This window comes from Meleagris gallopavo, chromosome 7 (assembly GCF_905368555.1).
Source record: "Meleagris gallopavo chromosome 7, MGAL_WU_HG_1.1, whole genome shotgun sequence".
NCBI lineage: Eukaryota > Metazoa > Chordata > Aves > Galliformes > Phasianidae > Meleagris > Meleagris gallopavo.
Window position 1 is genome coordinate 36,017,294 of NC_139410.1, and position 19,740 is coordinate 36,037,033.

The 19,740-nt window shown below is 44.8% G+C and overlaps 2 protein-coding genes across 5 annotated transcripts in view; one reads left to right on the plus strand and one right to left on the minus strand.

Annotated features, from left to right (window-relative positions):
• CCDC148 (coiled-coil domain containing 148) overlaps window positions 1-7,444 on the minus strand; it is a 47,243-nt gene extending 39,799 nt beyond the window's left edge. Inside the window, exons 1-2 of one of the 2 annotated variants that reach the window (XM_085228110.1) lie at window positions 7,146-7,444; window positions 4,750-5,457 (exon numbers count right to left, since the gene is read on the minus strand). The gene's annotated coding sequence lies outside the window, so the exon portion shown is untranslated. The remainder of the gene's footprint in view (window positions 1-4,749; window positions 5,458-7,145) is intronic. The other variant, XM_010714073.4, reaches the window with a different exon arrangement.
• An 80-nt stretch (window positions 7,445-7,524) lies between these two features.
• The window catches only part of PKP4 (plakophilin 4), a 64,683-nt gene continuing 52,467 nt past the window's right edge, over window positions 7,525-19,740 (plus strand). For all 3 annotated transcript variants that reach the window (XM_085228085.1, XM_085228086.1, XM_085228087.1), the window contains exon 1: window positions 7,525-7,681. The gene's annotated coding sequence lies outside the window, so the exon portion shown is untranslated. The remainder of the gene's footprint in view (window positions 7,682-19,740) is intronic.

Here is a 19,740-nt window from a genome sequence, read left to right on the forward strand (position 1 = left end):
TAATTTCTCGGCTTTTGCATGTTTCCATTCAAAGGAAAGGAATATTAACATGCAGGTGTTTGAACGCTCTGATCCTCAGTATTGTTAGCAAAAAGAGGCAGAAAAGTCACTCGTGGTACAGGATGGAGTAAAAACTAAAAATAAGCACCTTTAATCAGACCCATTTCCTCCTACCAGCAAACTGAGTGCTGAAAACCCGTTCACAACATTTTGATCTTAAAGAACTTGCAGCACTCAGTCCTCCACCAAAAGTAACACGCAATAATACTTTTATCATTCAGTGTCAAAGCAGCTGTTAGAGAAATCCCATAGATGGATTGTCAATCAAACTGTCATTCCTTAATGAGAGAACTGCGGAGCGGTTTGAAATAGTCAAGTATTAGAAACTTTATGTTCCCAGAAGTGACACAGTCCTCTTTGTCTGATGTAACTTCGTTATTTCCTCATTAAGTAAATCTTAATCCAGAATACGAAGATCAGTTTGAGGAATGCCTTGGGCAATCAGCCTGTGGGAAGGCTGTGACACTGCAAGGGAGAAGAACAGAAACGAAACAAAACCTTTGTGAACACCCATACGTGAAAGAGGACCTCTATTTCCCTCTCCTATCTTCAAATATTTTAATTAGCAAACCCAAGATAAAATAAAAAAAATTTCACATGGAAAAAAAAATGTTTTCAGTGCAACAACAATGTAAAAGAAAGGAAACCAAATCTCTGAAAGTGGACAAAGGACATAAGAAGGTAGGAAATGGAGTCACCCATGCCTGCCAGGCAGCCACGAGCCAGGGGACCCAGCTGCCATTCGGCTGTGCTGTTCTGTGCAAACACGGGCAGACCATCTGCACTGACCAAGGGCAGCATTTGAAGTTAGCCAGCTGCAGACAGCACACCTGTCCATATCAAAGCATAATTGAAATTAAGAACATTACCTCCATGTGTAGCATTAAAAATATTACAAATTAAACCATATGCTGTGACACATTTATTTAAAGACTCGCTGGAAGAAGCAAGTGAATTTATCCATCACAGGAGCCTATAATTTCCTCCATTATTTAAGCAGCAACAAATGTGCAGTAAAATTGACCCTTAATTAGCAGACTTGCAAAGCATGTCTGCTCGATCACTGCCATAGGTGGAAAGGAGCATATTTGCAATGGTGCACAGAACAGCTTCACACTATGCTGCTCTGGCATCCTTCATATAAAAAATGTAGATCTACATTACTCATTTAACATAACAGAGGTTAAAACGATGTAACAGAAAACTGCTGTAGAATCAGCATTCCCTGCATTACAGCACGGCATCTCGGTGCTGCCTGACACATTTTTTCTGCTAGTGGAAAACAAAGTCTGAGGCACTCCAAGGAGAGAGACTAGGGGAACAAAACATTGCAATTTCATTATCTCTCCGGGCTCATCAGTTTTGGAAAAAGAGCATTTCAGCCACCCGCACAGAACTGATGCTGTCTTATTTTTCTCTTAAACCAGAAAACTTTTGAGTCACATAAACACAGATAGCAGACAGAGCAGAGAAGCCCTAAGAAAAGCAGCCTTCTTACTTAGGGTTTCTTTGCTTAAGAGCACTAATGAAATGATGCTCATGGCCCAAAATTTAACCTGCCTTCTAAACACTGAAGTGAGCCAAGTAAACCCTTCTCATGCTTTTATGTCACAAGAACATTCAACTCTGTGATTAAAAACAAAACCAATCCCCTTGGCAACCTAAAATATGCATTACCTCTCTAACAGGTGGCTCCCAGAACTAGGCAAGACACAGCACTCCCAACTGAATCTGTAAGAAAACACTGCATAGTTTCTTATTTCCACACTTACGATCCATAGGGATAGCTGGAGAGCCGGGCTAAAAGGAGCTGCATCAGAACTCTGAGTACCATCACATTTACCATGCTATCTGATACTGAAATAAATCAATACCAAGTAATAGCAGAAATTCAGCAGAAGACACCTGAGGTCACTCAGAGTGTGCAGAAGTCATCAATCCACTGAGAAAGAAATTATTTACTGATCACTGAGTATAAATTTCTGCATGGAGCATCTGGACTGCTGTCATCAGATCACAGCCCCACTGATCATCAGGTAAGCCCACTGATCCAAATTTGTTTCCAACAATTAGAAAGATACAGAGTCACACAAAAAAATAATTTTCTGAAATCCTCTTATTTCAACACTTAGAAAAGCAGAGTCCATAAACAAAAGCCTTCTTGCTTATGTATTTTCTTTGTTGTCTTGGTAAGGCTGTCTAAAATCCAGTTCGAAATTCTGCATTCCTAGATCGATGAGGAAGATTACAGTTTGGCAAATTTCCCAAGTCTTTTTCCAGACCACAAATAAAGCCCAGCACTGTTTTGTCCCGTAGGAACTGCAAATTATCCCAGCAGGCCTTCACCTGTCCTTGAACAGATTTTGGTACTTGCACCCTCCAGAGTTTTTGTGGCATTTCTATCAGTGCTGGTGGTTTTGTTTTGTTGGCTGGGGGCTTTGGTTTTGGTCTTGATTTTTTTTAAATAGGTTGCTAGTTTCCACAGATAATGCTTACAAGCTTAGAACATGAAAACCCACCAAACAGTGACTGCTAATCATTTTTTTCTTTATTGGACATTCCCACAGCTTATTCTCACATTCCCTCCCCATATCGCCCACTCAGCTGCTGCTGAGCTGCCCGCTTTCGTCAGATGCAGCAACATGCAAGAGCAGCCCTGATTTATAGATGTCCCTGTGGTGCAGCACGCTGTACCCTCAACATTGCCAAATGAGCACTCACCATTTCACCCTACAAACCAGGACAATATATTGATACGGACATCTTTTGTTTTGCCAAAGAAAGGTTACTTTTCCTAAACTCAGCAACTGAGTTTATATTGCAGTCCAGCAAGCTGTTATTCCTCAAACCTCAGTTCTGCTGGCAGAGATGCTCAGGGCAGCCCATTTCACAGCACCGCCAGAATAGAAGGTCCCCCATCGCTCTACACATGGCTACTTGCCCACTGCTTCGGTGTGGGCACTGAAGGCCAGAACAGCGAGCTGGACGAGGACATTGATACAACTGAAAAAGAAGCTATGTTGTGGAGAGTTTGGGGAAAACTGGATCAATTTTCCAACCTAGCTGACTGCACAGTTGTGCACTCGTGCTTGCTGGCACAATGAAAGGTAGAGAAATAACATGACAGGGCAGCATTGTCCCTTTCCATCACACCTAGGCTTCAGCCAGACTGTCAGGCTGCGCCTTGAGAAGCTTAATCATCACGACGAGTGCTTGAAGCACCAGAACTTCTGATTCTAGACCCTGCAAAGCCATGGGAAAAAAAAAAAAAAAAAAAAAAAAAAAAGATGGAAATGCAAATAACTTGGTGCCATCCAAACAGCTTTCCTCATTTACTTATTTTTAAACCGAGAAAGAGAAATCCATACCAAAGACAGAGCAATGATATTAAATGCCTCCATATGAGACTACATATTTCTGTAAAAACCCCTCGCTGAAACAACAAGATGTCACTCCATGACTCTTTCAGAAATACATCTTCTATTAGTTCCCCCATCTCCTTAGTTTACAACAAAAGAAGCATGGGAATGCACACTGCTTTTTAAAATCAGATGCAAATACAGTTTACAAACTACCCAAATTCAACTGTATCATGATAGAGTTGCTGTGACATCAACACAATGCCTTGCAGTAACTTTTAAAATCAAATTGTAGGTTTTAGTGATGAGGGGGAAAAGCCCCACACATCTGAATGATTTCCATTGTGAATGCTAAGCAGCTGCTCATTTGTTCAGCAAGCTTCCCATGAACATTACTCTCTTCTCCAGTAATTTTTTTCCAAACCTTTGTAATTTCAGCATCTGTAAGAAATTACAGATAAGAGACAGCACTAAACAGTTTCCAGAAAAAAAAAAAAAAGACAACACTGTTTTTGTGCCCAATACTGATCTTCCCAGTCCTCCATTTCCAAGGAGCAAGCCTTCTGTGGCAACAGCTCCCACTTTCTAAACAAAGCCATGGTTCCTGTATGCTTACCTCCAATGAGAAAACATGGGTGATCTTGAAAAAAGAGAAACTATCTCTGAAATTAAAGATAGGCATGATGATGTTTTGCAAGGACTGCGAACATCGTAGAATCACAGAATGTCCTGAGTAGGAAGGCACCCACAAGAACCATCAAACGCAACTCCTGGCCCCACATAGCACCACCTGAACACAACCCTATGGCTGAGAATGCTGTCCAAATGTTCTCTGAGCTCTGGCAGCTCGGGGCCATGCCCACTGCCCTCTGGAGCAGAGCCTTTCCCTCACTCCCACCTGACCCTCCGCATGCAGCTCCGAGCTGTTTCCTCTGGCCCTGTTGCTGTCACCAGAGAGCAGAGCTCAGCACTGCCTCTCCACTCCCTGTGCGGAGCTGTGGGCTGCCACGAGGCTCCTCTTCTCTGGGCCGAACAAACTGAACTGCTCCTCATATGTGCTCCCTCTACACAAATGCATGTAGCATCGCAAATGAGCAAGGGAAACTGGAATTTTTGGTCCAGTCCTAGGGTTATGATACCAGAGGCTCAGTGAGAGATAGCAGGACAACTCTCACTGCTGCAGTGCTGAGACTGATGGCTTAGGCTGCTCAGCAGAGATGGGCAGGCAGGAGAAGAGCCCCTGCACTGGAGAGGTCTGGGCTGCAGACGGTGATGTCTATGGGGGAGGGTTGCTCAAAAGTGGCTGGAAGACCATGTGGAAGAAACAGACCTGGGGGTGTTGGTCGATGCTTGGCTGAACATGAACCAGCAGTGTGCCCAGGTGGCCAAGAAGGCCAAAGCTATCGTGGCTTGTATCAGAAATAGGGCAGCCAGCAGAGCGGGAGGTGATCATCCCTCTGTACTCAGCTCTGGTGAGGCTGCACCTCGAGTGCTGTGTTCAGTTTTGGACCTCTGACTACAAGAAAGACATCGAGGCCATGGAACATGCGATGGAGCTGTGCAAGTTTATGGGGAGCAGTTGAAGGAACTGGGATTGTTCAGCCTGCAGAAGAGGAGGCTCACAGGAGACCTTATTGCTCTCTACAGCTTCTGAAAGGAGGTTGTGGCGAGGTGGAGGTCGGCCTCTTCTCCCGCTTAACTAGCAACAGCATGAGAGGGAATGGCCTCAAGTTGCACCAGAAGTGGTTCAGGTTGGATGTTAGGAACAATTTCTTCTCCAAAAAAGCGTTCAGGTGCTGGAATGATGCCCAGGTGGGTGGTTGAGTCACTGCTTCTGGAGGTGTTCAAGAAGCGTTTAGATGTTGTAGTAAGAGATATGATTTAGTGGGGAAAACTGGTGGTAGATGGATAGATGGTCTAGATGACCTTGGAACTCTTTTCCAACCCTGGCAATATTATGATTCTATGAAAAGCCCACACAAGAGATGCTGTGGTGGGAGGATGTTGCAGGTCATCCAGACAGGACATAGCAGCAGAACTAAAAACAAAAACAAAAACAAACAAAAAAGATAAATTGGATTAATTTCAGAATAGATTAAATGAAGCAGAAAAACATACTAATGACTTGAAAGACTGAAGGAGCCCAGCAGCAGCAAAATAACGAGCAAATATCCGTTAAGTAAATTGTGTGCCTAAAAAGCTGGAGAACAAGCATAAACCTTTTAAGAGAACAGATTTAAGGCTCATAAGAAACAAGGAAGTTTCAGAAGGAAAATGTGCCATCAGATTTTTTAAAAAAGATTTGCAAACATAATGGAATTGGCACTTTCCAGATGATACTGAGAATGAGAAAGAAATCTTACTTCCAAGTCACATTCTGAAGAAAGTGGATAAAAGGAAACAGTACTTGTTTGTTGCTGATCCCAAAATTGCTGTAAGAGTTTAAATGTGTATTTAACAAAGGCAACTACTAGCTAATGGAATAAGAAGAATGGAATCAGAAGAATCAAGCTCTTTTTACTGGCAAGTCAAACTCAGATGCTTTTCCACAACACATTTTGTCCCTATGGGGCTCAGTATAGGGATAGATGTGTGGGAATTGATGACTTGTGATACACAGTGGTCAAATTAGATAACGCAGTGGCTGCTGTGGGTGCCAAAATAAATACGAAAAGCTATGATTGCATGACTAATACCGAACAGAATGAAATCACTGTTCTTCACTGACAGTCATTCAATATATTTGAAAATATTGTAGGATCTCAAAAAAAACCTATTTTTTAACTCTTTGTATTTCTATCTTGCCAAAATAAACTGGCTGAAGAGCATTTTCTCATTCTTGCTGTTGTTCCTCACTCTTTCCCATCTAGCCCCAGCTGTAAATTCCAAAATACAGAGAGAACTCTGAGTGTAGAGGTTCTGCAGGGAGGCAGGGCACATGGAACAGCCTGTTCCAAATAACACTGAAGGTTGCAGCTGTCCACCTGGAGCCACGCAGGATCTGAAAGGCCAAGAGATGGCATACAGCCACCTTTCATAGCCTGCCAGTAGACCGTGCCTTCTGTATTCACAACAGCAATGCTCAGAAATGGTTCCGTTTGCCAAGCGAGGCGAGTAAGCTTTTTCATTTTCTAAACGCTGTCATCTGCAGAAGCCAGGCCAGTACAGCAACATCCAAATTATAGGTTATATCCAGTTTAGACTGTAAGTTGATCTAATTAATCCAGTGCACCTTTGGGTGAAGCAACCTTGCAGGCAATGTAAGTCATCACTCTCAGAGGTTCTGTGTTCTCTTATTCTAGGTCTGTTCCACTGATCTCACATTTTATTTCTCCTACAGTTTTGCTCTTCTCTCTGTTTTGACCCTTCCCTCCACTTTTTATCTTCAAGGCCAGGCTGGATGTGGCTCTGGGCAGCCTGGTCTGCTGGCTGGTGACCCTGCATGTAGCAGGGGATTGGAATTGGATGAGCATTGTGGGCCTTTTCAACTCAGGCCATTCTATGATTCTATGTTCTTATTCCACCCTTGCTAATTCTTCCTTTACAAAGCTTAAGCTTTTATTCCTCTGGACTCCTGTTTCCTAGAAGGAGGTCACCATTCTGGTTTGGTAACATTTTGTGTCTATCCGTGTAACACAGTATGAATAATGGGATGCTCAGGGCAGCCAGGAACCAAGACTTTCATACGCCAAGAGCTTTGCGTTTAGCACAAGCAGTAGCACTTACTGTATTAATCCATGCAAATGGCAACGGCTATCACAGAGATCACACCAAAATCTTCCAGGGATAGCAGATGACTTTCCAAGCGGGTAACGAAGATGAATTCCGGGCTTACGGGTGCAACAGCGGCACTTCAGCTGCCGCTCCTTTCTCAGCAGAGGTTCGCAGCACCTTCAGCAGCGCTGACCGAACGTCAGAGCAGCCACACGCAAACCGTCCTCACCGCCGCGCGCCTCCACGGGGCACTGCCGGCATCCCCCATCACCCGCCTAACAGCATCGGTAACCATAGCAACCTCAACTCCTTCCGCCATTGGCCGGCTCGGCGCGACGCGTCAACCAATCCCCCGCCGCCCCGCCTCGAGTCGGGCCAATAGGAGCGGGGCGGGGGGCGGGGCGTCGCGTGACGTACGGCGGGGAGGCGGAGCGCGGCCAGGCGGAGCGGGCGGCGGCGCCACCAGCCCTACTGCCGCCGCCACCATGGAGACCCCGGGCTAGGGCCCGCCGCGGCTGAGGGGGCGGCCGCGCCCGCCGCCGCCCGCGGTGAGTGAGTGAGCGAGTGAGCGAGTGAGCGAGCGGGGGGAGGCGAGCCTCGGGCGGGGGGCGGCGGAGCTCGGGGCCGCCGCGGGCCGGCCACCGCGGCCCCCGAGCTCCGCCGCCCCCCGCCCGGCTCTGTCCGTCGCAGCGCGGAGCCCCGAGGCCCTGGGCGGGCGCTGAGGCGGAGCGCCGCGGGCACGTGCGGGCGTTGGGCGCCATCTGAGCGCGGCGCCGCGCGCGGACCTTTGCGCCGGGATGGAGGGCTGGCCGAAAGGTGTGGTCGGCTCTGCGGTAGCGCTGCATGCTTCCGTGACGTTTCGGCGTTCTCCCTCTGTGTTGTTGTGTTTTTTTTCTTTTTAGGGGTGATTTGCACTTTAGAGGTCAAGAGAACGCGGCTATAGTTACGGTTTCCCCTTAGGCTGCTGCCGTTCTGCTGCCGGCCGGGGTCCGTCCTGCTGCTCGGGGGGCGGCTGTCCGTGGGTCCCGGTTAAGCGTGGGCCTTCTCTGACCCGAATGTCTTTTTTCCTTCTCTCTTGTGAGATGTCGTAGGCAAGCAGTGGGATCGGTAATGGAAGTCCTGCTCTATTCCCCTGTAAGCAGGCAGCACTCAGAATCACAGAAACACCAAGGTTGGAAAAGACCTACAAGATCATCCAGTCTAACCAACTCCTCTCAATTCTTCTTAGGGCATGTGTGTGTACGTACGATAGCATGGAAAGGAAAAGCCGAAAGCTGTGTTGTTGATTGCTATTATTATGTACTTTAATAATACTGTGCAGGATCCTGTTATAATAGATGAGCGAGTTCAGTAAGGCAGCGTTAACAAGGAGAGTGGTCTGATGTGTTATTTTGCTCCTAGCAGCTTCATTTACCAGCAGGACATCAGTACAGTGTGTTTTGAGTTATCTCGTAGGTTGAACGTTGATGTGTGCTTTCTGAAAATGGCCTTCATTAGTGAGTGGTGTCGAGTGGCCAGTGCTGGCAATGGGCAGGCGTTGTGCAGGAGCTGCTCTGTGTTCCCACTGATGGGAAGCATAAATAAGCATTCTCTGCATCTCTGCTTTACTTTAAGTTGTTTAAAAATATACGCATAGAGGTTGGATGGCTACAGTAACTTCAGCAACTTTGAATGGCTTTGTGAGTATTGCCTTGATTTTGTTCGGCTTTATTCATTTGTTTTTTTTCAGTTGTGCTGAAAATGCGCAATTTCTGCAACTGTTTCTCCGGTTGTTTCTTTATTGGGTGCAAGAAAGCACTTGTTCCAGGGTGAGCAGGAAGAGGCTGTTGTTACAAGCATGAACAACGGTTGGGTTTGTTACTGGAATATAGTGATATCACTGTGATGCCATTTAGAAAAGTCTCCTGAAAAGCAGGCGTAGCTCTTGGTGCTTGAGGAGAGGTCCTGGCGATGTCAGCTGTGTTTTGCACCGCTCTCGTCTCCCGTTTGTGTTCTTAGTATTTTCAGTCAAGTCAGTGTCCAGGCTAGCACCTGTGTGTACCAGAAGCTTCTCTCACTCGGATTCCTCCCAGGGCCCCTGGAGCAGAGCAGCCCTGGGGCGATGAGGCCCGGTGTCACCTGCTGTGCCGGGGTGCTGCTCTGAACCCGAGGGCAGCCCTGGCTGTGCCTTGGGGTGAAGGACAGCTGGAAAGGTGATCTGGGAGCAGCAGCAGGAACAGCAACGTTTGATGGGAAACATCTTGTAAGAGTTACTGCAGAAAAAGGGCTTTGTTGCCATGTATAAAAAGCACTGTGCATCTCTGTGATTAACTCCTGCTGCAGTGGCTCCAACTTCTGGAATTTTCAAGAGTGTTCGCCTTAGTTTCTGATTTTTTTTCTTTTTTTCTTTAATTCCTGCCTTCCCCTGACCCGCACTGAAAATAAGATAGCAACTCCCTATGGATTGGATGTGAGCTGTCGCTCCAAGAGAAATGGGAACTGCTTTGAGGCTTACTGGCAGTGTGGAGCTGAGCGAGCACGGCTGCGTGTGCGGGGATGGGGAGCTGGGTGTGACACGGTGTGGGCACGGCTCGTGGCACTGCTCTGCTGCTCTGCCGTGCCCCGAGTGCTGCTGGCAGGGAGCGGCTGGGGCGCAGCACAGAGGGCTGCGGGTTGGTTTCTGCTGCTAGCAGCCTTGTTGGCGCTGAGGTGCATGGAACGACCTCCAGTGCCCTGCTGTGCCGCAGAGCGCCCGCCTGTTCTCTTTTGGGTGAAGCTCACAGAAGGAGCGGGGGGCGATGAGGGCAGCCAGGAGCTGCCCCCGGTCACCTTCCAGGGCTGTGCTGTGAGCAGAAGCAAAGCACGGCCTCGTGTCAGCTGCGGCCAGCTTTGGCCTCCAGGCCTCAACTCCTCTCCGGCTGGCTGGCTCTTCGTCTTCGCCCTTAGCAGCTCACTCCTTCCCCCAAGGAAGGGGAGCCACGTGCTATTCAGGAAGAGGGAAGTACCACTTCATTTTCAGTCAACTGACGTGATGTTTTTGTTGTTGTTTTGCTTGTTTGTTTCATTTTGAATAACGAAGGCCCCGAAACTATCACGGAAAGGAGAGGCTTGAGGTGGCAACAGGCAGCCCTTCGGCTGTGCCTGGAGCACGGCGCGCACCGTGCGCCCGGGCTGGGGCAGGTGAGGTGCAGCTCCGCTCTGAGTCAACTCTTGCCGAAGGGCCGCGGCTCCAACCAGTCGGGCTGGTTTGCTGCAGCTGCCGGGAGCCGTGGTTGGAGCGAGCCGAGGGCAGCTCTCTGCCGCCTTTACCTTCCCGGGCCTCGTCGCTTCCCACTCTTACAGGCAAAGGAAGGCAGGAGCACGTTAGGGAAAATCCACTCTTAGTGTTTTTAAACAAGATGGCTTTGAAACAATTTTGTGTTGTTTTTGTTTTTTCTTAAGTTCAGATACTTGTGATATGCATGCGTCTTTTCCCCTATTATTGTTTTCTTCCCTCCAAACAGAAGAGCTAAAGAAACTACTTCTATCACCTTCTGTAGTTACAGAAGGAAAAAATAGCTAAATAATCTTCTTTCTCCAAAATGTCTCCATGGTCATCTCTCATGGATCTTTCCTCCCACCCCTTGTTCATTATTTTGCATAGCACAGGAAAACGAAGACCAACCAACCTTGTGCTAATTGGCTTTTTCAGCCAGTATAACTATGCCTTTATTTTAGTGCACAGAATAAAACCACAAGTTATTATTTTTGAAAGGGATCGATCCATTCTTTAAGAAGAACTGAAGTTAACCCTTCTTCTCCTCTCCCATCAGTGGGATCTGTTCTTTATATGAGACGTTACCTGGGTCCTTTAACTGAAACGTAGTGAGTTTCTGTGAACCTTAAATCAAAACCATAGCTAACCTAATTCTGATCAGTATTGTGATTTGTTATTAAAGGGAAGAAAGAAATCTGTTGTAAGTCCTTTGAAGACGTACGAGCTGAAACTTGTCTGCATCACAGCTCAATGGGGGGATTTTTAATGTAGTTACTGTTTATGCAACCATAGGCTAATAATTATGGGCAGTGAGTAAAATTTACCCTGTAGCTATTGGATCCGCGAAGCAAAAGCTTGGTAGATACTGTGTAGGCTGTATAATTGGCCAGCCTTTGCTGCTTGTCGTATTTGTAAATAGGAGCTCAGAGCACCTCTCCCTTCCCTTAGCAGTGATTTGCATCGGGGCGCTCGGTGGGAGAGCTCTGCTCTGCGGCGCTCACTTGGAGTGCCCGTGTCTGTCAGCTGGCAGCAGCTCAGGATCCACCACGGCAGCCTGCACAGCCTCAGGTGGGTCGGTGAGCACCCTGCGCTGAGCTGGAGCCAGCTGCAGGGACAGGAGTGGGGAGAGCCGCCGCAGGCAGGAAGGTAGGGCTGCTTGGTTCTGTGCCAAGCAGGGTCAGAGGTGGCAGAGGTCAGGGGAAGGGAGGAGCCGTGCTGCACGGTGCCAGGCATTGCTGTTTGCTCAGGAGATGTTCAGCTATAACGAAACAGGGAAGAAGCTGTTGGGGGGGTAAGAAAGTTAGATTTCTGTTTGCCTGCGTGCAAACAGTCTTAACAAATCTTATTCTCAACACAACCTTGTTACAGCATGTAAGTGGTCTGAAAAGTCTTAGGCTATCACTATGCTATACTTAAAATAAAAAAGGTGCTCAAAAACATTTGCTTTATATGTGTCCAAATAGAAATTATCTGTATCTCAATTGACACTATTTGTTTATGCCATCTCTGCTGGACAGATGACGTGAACAGGAGACTTTCCATTTGTTGTTGGTTGCTGTTCTTTTCCTGCAAAATAAATAAACACACAAATAAATAAAAGGCTGCAGCCTTCCTAAAGGAAATTTTTTCATTTCTAAGCAAGGTGGTCTGCATCATCTTGCATTGGTGGTTTTGTTATCATGGAATACGTGAATTGAATATTTGTGTCTTTGTGTATCACAAAGGTAAATCTAAATGGTGAAAACTAATAAACTTGTAATCATTTCTGTTAGCCTGTTCCTGTGGAACACAGCATACTAAGGTCTTTCATATATGGTAGTGAGAGTACAAAGATGCAAAATAAAACAAGCCTAACAATCTCTGAAAGAATTTAAGACCAGTGACAGCTCCTTGAATTCCATTTCGTTGTGATATGCTTAAAAATGAAAATATTTTGTATCTTTCAAAAAAAGGAAAACAAAATATTGTATGTCATTCCAGTTGATTTCGAGGGCTTCCAAACAAGTAAATCACTGGAGGAGGTGTGTGTACAGAAGTATTGCCTACACAAGGCACCATTCACCATTTGTCTTTTGTAGATTCCTACTCAAGTCTTGTACCTATCTAAAGATAAAAGTGGGGATGGCTCATAGAGAGAACGTTTCTGCTTTGTTGTTCTTTGGAAACAAAACCACCAGACTTTGTTGTTGAGAAATAAGTTTAAGCATATGGTAAAATGAAATTGCGTTTGTACTGTCATAGAGCATAAACACCACATGATGTGGCCAGAGTTCACAAACCAAGGGACAGAATTAGATGAAACAAGCAGAGGAGAAGGTCCCAGGTAAGGGGCTTTTGGTAGTGCGGGGTGCTTGTGCCCGGCGGTAACGCTGAGCTGTTGGCCTGTTGTTTGATGTAACCTCCCTCTGAGATACGAGCAGCATTTGCAGGTGCCTCCATCTGTTTCTTCTGTATATGCTTCATATCGAGCTTTGCCCTGACATAATGAACATAGTGGTACGTTTTAGAAATAATGATGTAGGGTGGTTGATACAAGGCATCCACTTTTTGGGAATGTATTTTATGTGAGATGAAAAACCTTAAATCCAGAAATTTCAGGTTGGCTCTTAGACTTGTGAGCTGTGTCCATTTCCCCCATGCTATTTGGATTACCCACTAAAGAAACAAAAGTAAGTTTCCATGGGTTTTGCCATTGTTTCTTAACATAAATCATGGTGACAGCCTACTTTGAGACTTGGGAAATTTTGCTCCGATTAAATCAGCTCTTTTCTAGATGATACTTTAAAAAAAAAAAAAAAAAGCATTGTTTGAGTTCTCTGCAGAACAATAAGGCTGTTTTTGAAATTCCAAGTGTTCCTGTGACAGTTTCTGAAGTTTTCCTGATGTTTTGGTTTCTGGAATTAAAACAGAAAAAGGTAATTATACTCTGGTAATACTCCAGATAATTTTTGTACAGGTCAGAAGGCTTTATGCATAGCATCACATAATTCCTGAGGTTATTCTGACACGTTCAGATTGTAACAGTTCCAGTAAGATAATCTGAGTAGAACTTCACTCGTCGGTCACACAGCACCATGCACGAGTCTTCGCTGGTTGGAATGGTTGACAGGGGCACGGGGTTAGTAGGCAAGTTGACCTGGGTGTAACTTCAGTGTCAGAATGTATCGATACAAACAAATACTGTCACCAGCGGGGCATTTCAGGGCAGTCGGTGCTCAGTTGCTTCATGAGTGCCTGGGGCTTTTTTCCCGGTAGCTCTGAAGGTGCTCTCTGCACTGATTCTTCTCGGACATGCAGGTGATGACGGGGTGCTGTGGAGATGAAGAGGCACGCTCTGCAGCCCTGCCCCGCGTCCTCTGCTCCTTCTGAATGGCGCTCTGCATCTGCTCAGATTGTTTGACAGTGTTCTAGAAAAAATGTCATTGCATGAAAGCTTATGGCAGCCCCTCTTCCAGCTGCATTTTGTCACTGTGGTAGCAGTTCAGAAGTGCTTCATCTTGTGATCCAGCAGGTGAATGCTTTCCTTTACTTACACACAATGTCGGTCTTCACAAAATCAAGAACTGCTGACGCTGGATGTGCGAGTCCTTCAGTTTCCCATGCCTCAATTTGAGCTAATCATCGGTCGTTCCTAACCGAGGCTTTCCACCTCGCTGCACTGAAATAGCAGGCATCACTTCTGCTGTGCCCCTCCTTGCCCAGGACCTCGTCCAGGCCATCTTAGCTGCTTTCTCTTAACTTAGAGGTCGTCTGTAGCCTGCTGACATTAGGTGCGTGTTGCACAGAACTGTAGCCTTGCTAGAGCTTTTTATCTTGGGTGCCAAAAGGCCTTCTAATACTAATAACTGAACTTAGCAAGTGCTTTCCCCCCCAGTATGAATAAATGTTAACTGTGAGACTTGTGCAATGGCATTCTGCTAACGGTCATTAAGCAATTAACAACTAGCTACAAAACCTTTGGCAATTTATAGCAGCACTGAACAGGAGAGCAAAGATGGAAAAATAAATAACTGAATAGAAAATAAAGAAGATTATCTACTACAACTTTTATTTCATTAACCTTCCCCAGCATACATACTAATCTTTTTTTTTTTTACTCATCAACAGGTTTTTTTTTTTTTTTTTTTTTTTTTTTTTTTTTTTTTTTTTTTTACTAAGGCAGCAAGATCTGCATGGAATTATATAGTCCATTGAAATTCAAAGCACTTAAGTTTATTTCAAAACTCTAATTTCAAAGTCAAATGTTGGTTACAGCCAAGAGATGAATAACTGCTGTTCTTCTGCATCCTTTGCTGCAAGACTCTGGCATTTGTAGTATTTAAAGGTTTTAAAATGAAATTTGTTACAGAATATTAAAAAAAATAATCTGAGAATTCTGTGTTCCTTCAAAATATTTTCCCTTTGTTTAACATAACATTTAGAAAGATCCTGCAAATTAGAACTTTTTATCTGTTTTACCATGAAGTTCCTGTAGTTAAGCTGAATCTAATACTTGATGACTGGGAGATAAACCTGGGGCTACAGAGCTGCTACTTGTCCACTTTCCTTGAGCATCTGCTCCAGGCCGTTGTCAGCAGGGATTGCTGTGCTGGGTGCACCTCTAGCTTGGTGCCCTTGTAGCTCTTACGTTCCCATGGGTACATGAGTTTACTCATCATGCGTTTAATTTTTGGACTTTTTCAGGCTCTGTTTGAAAGAAGACAATCCAAGATGGGACAGTGCTTATATGTGGGGATCTGGTATTGCCTAATATGTAACATTTTCTTATTTTAATGCATTGAATAATCTCTTGTGCAGTGCCTGGGGTAAGCAGATGTATTCTCATTAGTACTGGTGACTCCGTTTGCCTTTTCCTTTGAAAAGGACCTTGCTGAACAGGCTAATGAGGTCCAGAGTTCAGACTCCCCATTAGTGTTGTTTCATTGATTGTGTGTGTGTGTGTGAATATGAAGCAGTTTGGTGTGGTGGGGTCTCACAATGTAATGTGTTACATTTGTAAGAGTTGCATCTTAAATGGTATTCAAATAGAAACTGCTCTGTGGTTTTAAGTGCACATCAGCTTTCTACTCTACTTTTCCTTGCAGGCATAGTATATTCCTTCCATTACTGTGGAAGGGGACTTCAGAACGCTGTATGATGCAGCATTAATGGCTAAGTTTATTTCCTTGTTTTACCTAGGAGCGTGTATTAGGAGATTTGATGGCTGTGCATCTCACCTGGCCAGCATCGAGTTCATTTCATCTAGACCAAAGAATGTGTGGATGCTAAACATTTCACAGTGTAGAACTTGTGTAGATTTGTACTTTATCTTCAAATAGAATGGTGATTTATGTGTGCACATCCACTTTGTTAATGGGCATTCATAAGCTACCAGTTTTTGTGGGAGCTACAGCTGTGTGTTCCTCTTGTATTGCTTATTTTGGGTTGGTTACAATAGCTGTGGTCTTAGCCATTTTAACTGGCTGTTCACTGACAGGATGCGGTCCTGTTTTTATTCCAGATGAATGTAAAATGTGAATTCTTATCATAGGACTAGCAGAGGGAGCTGCAGTAGCTTGAACTAATTATTTTCAAATGTCAATTTGCACCTTTAATCTTGAAGTATCAGTGTGCTGCTTGTAAGGTCAACTGAAAGTCATTAGTGAAAGATAGCTGGTTTGTCCATTTAACTAAAAACTCTACGGATTATTTCACCTCTTGTGAGGTCCGGGGTGAGGTCTCAAGTTAGGCAGGTTAGTGTCACCTTCAGTTTGGTTTGCGTCTCTGGTTTTCTCATAGAAGCTGTGGATCCCCGTCCCCGGAGGTGTTCAAGGCCAGGCTGGATGGGGCCCTGGGCAGCCTGATCCAGTGCCTGGTACAGCGCTCGGCAGCCCTGCCTGTGACAGGCGGGTTGGAACTTTGGGGTCCCTTCCAACTCAAGCTGTTCTATGATTCCAACTCGTTACCTAATATCACTGTCACAAGTTTGGGTCCTGTAGGATATCAACCGTGAAGATTTTGTGTTTAAATTTGTCGTGCTTGCTGTTTGCCGTCAGACACGAACAGCAGATGTATGACTTGGTCTGTCTATCTCGATGGTTTGTGAATGGCACGAGTGCACCTCTGTCTGCAGAAATGTCAGCAAACTTTCCGTGCATAAGGTACTCAACTATGTGTGGAACCTGAATGTGTGATTCTAAAAGTTCTGTGTCTGTCCAGATGTACTTGTCATTGTTGTCATGCTGTGGATGGATGCTAAACGTAAGAATGTAGGCTAATAGGCCTAGCTATTATGTGAAGCTATTTGTATATATTTTATTTAAGAGCTATAATTAAAATGGTCCTGCCACAGTGTGAAGGCAAGCAGATCACCATGATATTGATATTTTCCAGTGGGAAATGAATCAAAACTATACTGACTGTAAACACATCTCAGAGGAGCCGGCTGCCTTCTGCTGTTTTGACTGATGTGATTTAAGTAGCTTGACTTCCTTTATGGTGTAGATGCTATTTTATTTATATACTAGGATACATTTTTGCCTTAAGAAAAAATAAATTGGATGTAGCAGTGTGGTAGCCCAGAGCAGAGGAGGCTGAGGGGAGGCCGTGGGGCGGCCCTACAGCTTCATTTGAAAAGATTTCTGTAGGCAACTTGATTTTTCTGTTAAAACTTTCAGGCTTGAATTTGTTAATTAAGTAACCTATTTGTGGGTTTAGTTGCTCTTTAATTATCATATGCATGAAAAACCTGCACTCCACCATTAGGATGATTGATTATTCACACACAAATGGATCTAGAGATGCTGGATCTTAAAAAATAAAAGCTGCCAGTGCTATTTGTTTCTGATAGAGACTCCACTCTGAAGTTTTAAAGAGGTTGCCACAAGAATCCTTCTTCTCTGCTGTTGCAGATTCACTGAGATGCTTAATGGTTGTGCTCTAAGATCTGTCCTCTCCCAGGAGAAGGAATGCATTTGTACGACCGGTTACAGTGCAGTCTCCAGAGAGGTGACATCTCTGTAAGGTTCAAAGCTGATAACGCAACTATTCCTCTCCTTGGAATTCAACTTTCATCTCTGTGTCTTAAAATTAGCTGATTGATTTATTCATTAATTTGTAACTACTACATTGGAAATATGATGACAAAATCTTTTGTAGAGACATAGAATCAGTAGCTTATTAAGGAGAACTTTCCTGTTGAAATTTTAGCTTTGAGCGTGTTATAGTTGGCATGGCCCCAGGTATTTCCATCTGTTGCAAATAGGCCATCGCCGAAGTTAGGTCATCGGATCATTGAAATTCAGTGGGAAGCCTGAAGGTCGTAGTGCTGTCTTGGTGAATGACATCTTTCTTTTGTGAAGACTTATCCAACGTGCGCAAGCTGGCGCCACGGTTCTGACACATAACAGTACTACCAGCTTTTCCTTAGTTTAAACATTTATACTTCTAATTGCTGTTGAGAATAGACGTGGTGTTGGTGGCAACCTTGCCTTTGAAGGCTTTGAAAACCACAAGCTCTGTTCTCCAAGACGAGGCCTGGCTCCCTTGCGCTGCCACGGGCCAGCCTTGGGCACACAGCATGGCCTCGCAGGGTGCTGCGCCTGACCCGTAGCGGCTGCGGCACCAGGCATTGCAGGGAGGCCTTGCACAGCTCCTCCAGCACTGGGCCCCGGCACAGGGCCTGCACCAGCAGCACCGTCCTGCAGCGGGCGGCTGCCAGGTGTTGGTGGAGCTCCGGGCCCCGCGGCCCCTCGCTGGGCTGAGACCAAAATGACCCAGGAAACCACAGATGTGTTCTCCCGTCAGTTCAACTCCAGCAAATGCTATCTCTTAAGGTGACTGTAAACAGGAAGTTGAGGTACGTCTGTTTTTTTCTGTGTCCAACAAAACTGTTCAACAAAACTGTTGGCATGAGCCCTTCTGTTCCTTAGCAGGAGGACGTTGGCAAGCAGCATCAGTATTAAAACTGGGCAAAGACGGGACGAGGTGGTGACGAGGCCTGCGATTACCGCTCCGTATTTGGATATGTTGTTCTGAAGTTTGCATTACTGGCCTCACTGAAATCTATTTTTAAAGCATATAAAAAAAAATTCTAAAAATGTTTGTCAGAAGGTGTGTTGAGAGCTATTTGGAGTTAACTGGCAGTTACTATAGAGAAACAAGTCCCAAACTGTACTTGCCGTTGCGAGCAAGAAACCTTTTAATTATTTCTTCAAGTAACATCTTTTATATGCAGATGTTATATTCCAGCTACATAATGGATACACTTTTCATTCACTTTTTGTTGTGTTTCCCTTGGGCAAAAAAAAAGAGGTACTATGTATACTCCTGTAAAAGAGGAGAAGCCTATTGCAGACTTTTGAGCCCTGTTTGTGCCCCTCCTTTGCTGGGCATGTTGAGACAGCGTTTGCTCTGTTGCTGGCAGCTTTTTCTATCCGGCCCTATGCAAACTTAACCAACAGAGAACTCATTAGGTGAGCATTAAAAGAGAAAGGAAAGAGAGGTGAAACCTTCTCGTTCCTCTTCTGTGCCTTTGAAATGCTTCATTTGAGAAATTTTGGATTCAAAACAGTCTCGTACAAAAAGGGGAACAAAAAATGCAATTAGGTGGATCCTGTTAATGTCTGTAATTTGTTCTGCTGCATATGGTATTGAAAAGATAACTAATAAATGGCATAGGTGAAATGTTTCCTTTTTTGCCAGGTACAAATGGTACATGTAAAATTCTCAACTCCTATTGCACTGTAGTACATCTGTTTCTTGTTTATTTCTCTTTAAAGTAGGAGTTGGTTTAGTGCAGTTTTCTGCTGAAGGGTATTCAGGCTTTGGCCTGGAGTGCTCCTGTCAGCTGCTTGCTGTTCCTTGCTTTGGTATCTGCAGTTCAGTTCAATATCAGCTCTCTGAAATTGTAGACATTTTTATAAAGCAAAAGTAAGACATTCTAAAAATGGAAAGGTATGCCTCTAACTGCAATTACTGCTTAAGCATTATATGAAATAGCAATCTCGCAAAGTCTGGAAGTGCATTCTTTTCTGCTGTTGTCATCCATGAGTGCATTTCCTGAGTTATTATATTGATGTTGTCCTGGACTTGCCTGCTCCTGCTTGCGCTGTGCTTTTCTGTTTTGAAAGTGGAAATCCCCTAGACCAGTAATTAGTTGTTGAATCTTAAGACTAAGAATTGTGTAATTCTCCAACTATCTCATGTTACTGAGGGGATTTGCTTTTGATAGCTGTGTTTTAAGGCCCTCATTTTGAGCTTCATGTTAAAGCGTGGAGAAACTAACTGATCATGTTTGTATCCTTTCTGGTTGTAAATAGATTTGCTTATTTAAATATATTGGCATTAATTGTCAGGGATGTCTAAATCATAATTATGAGTATGGAAATGTTG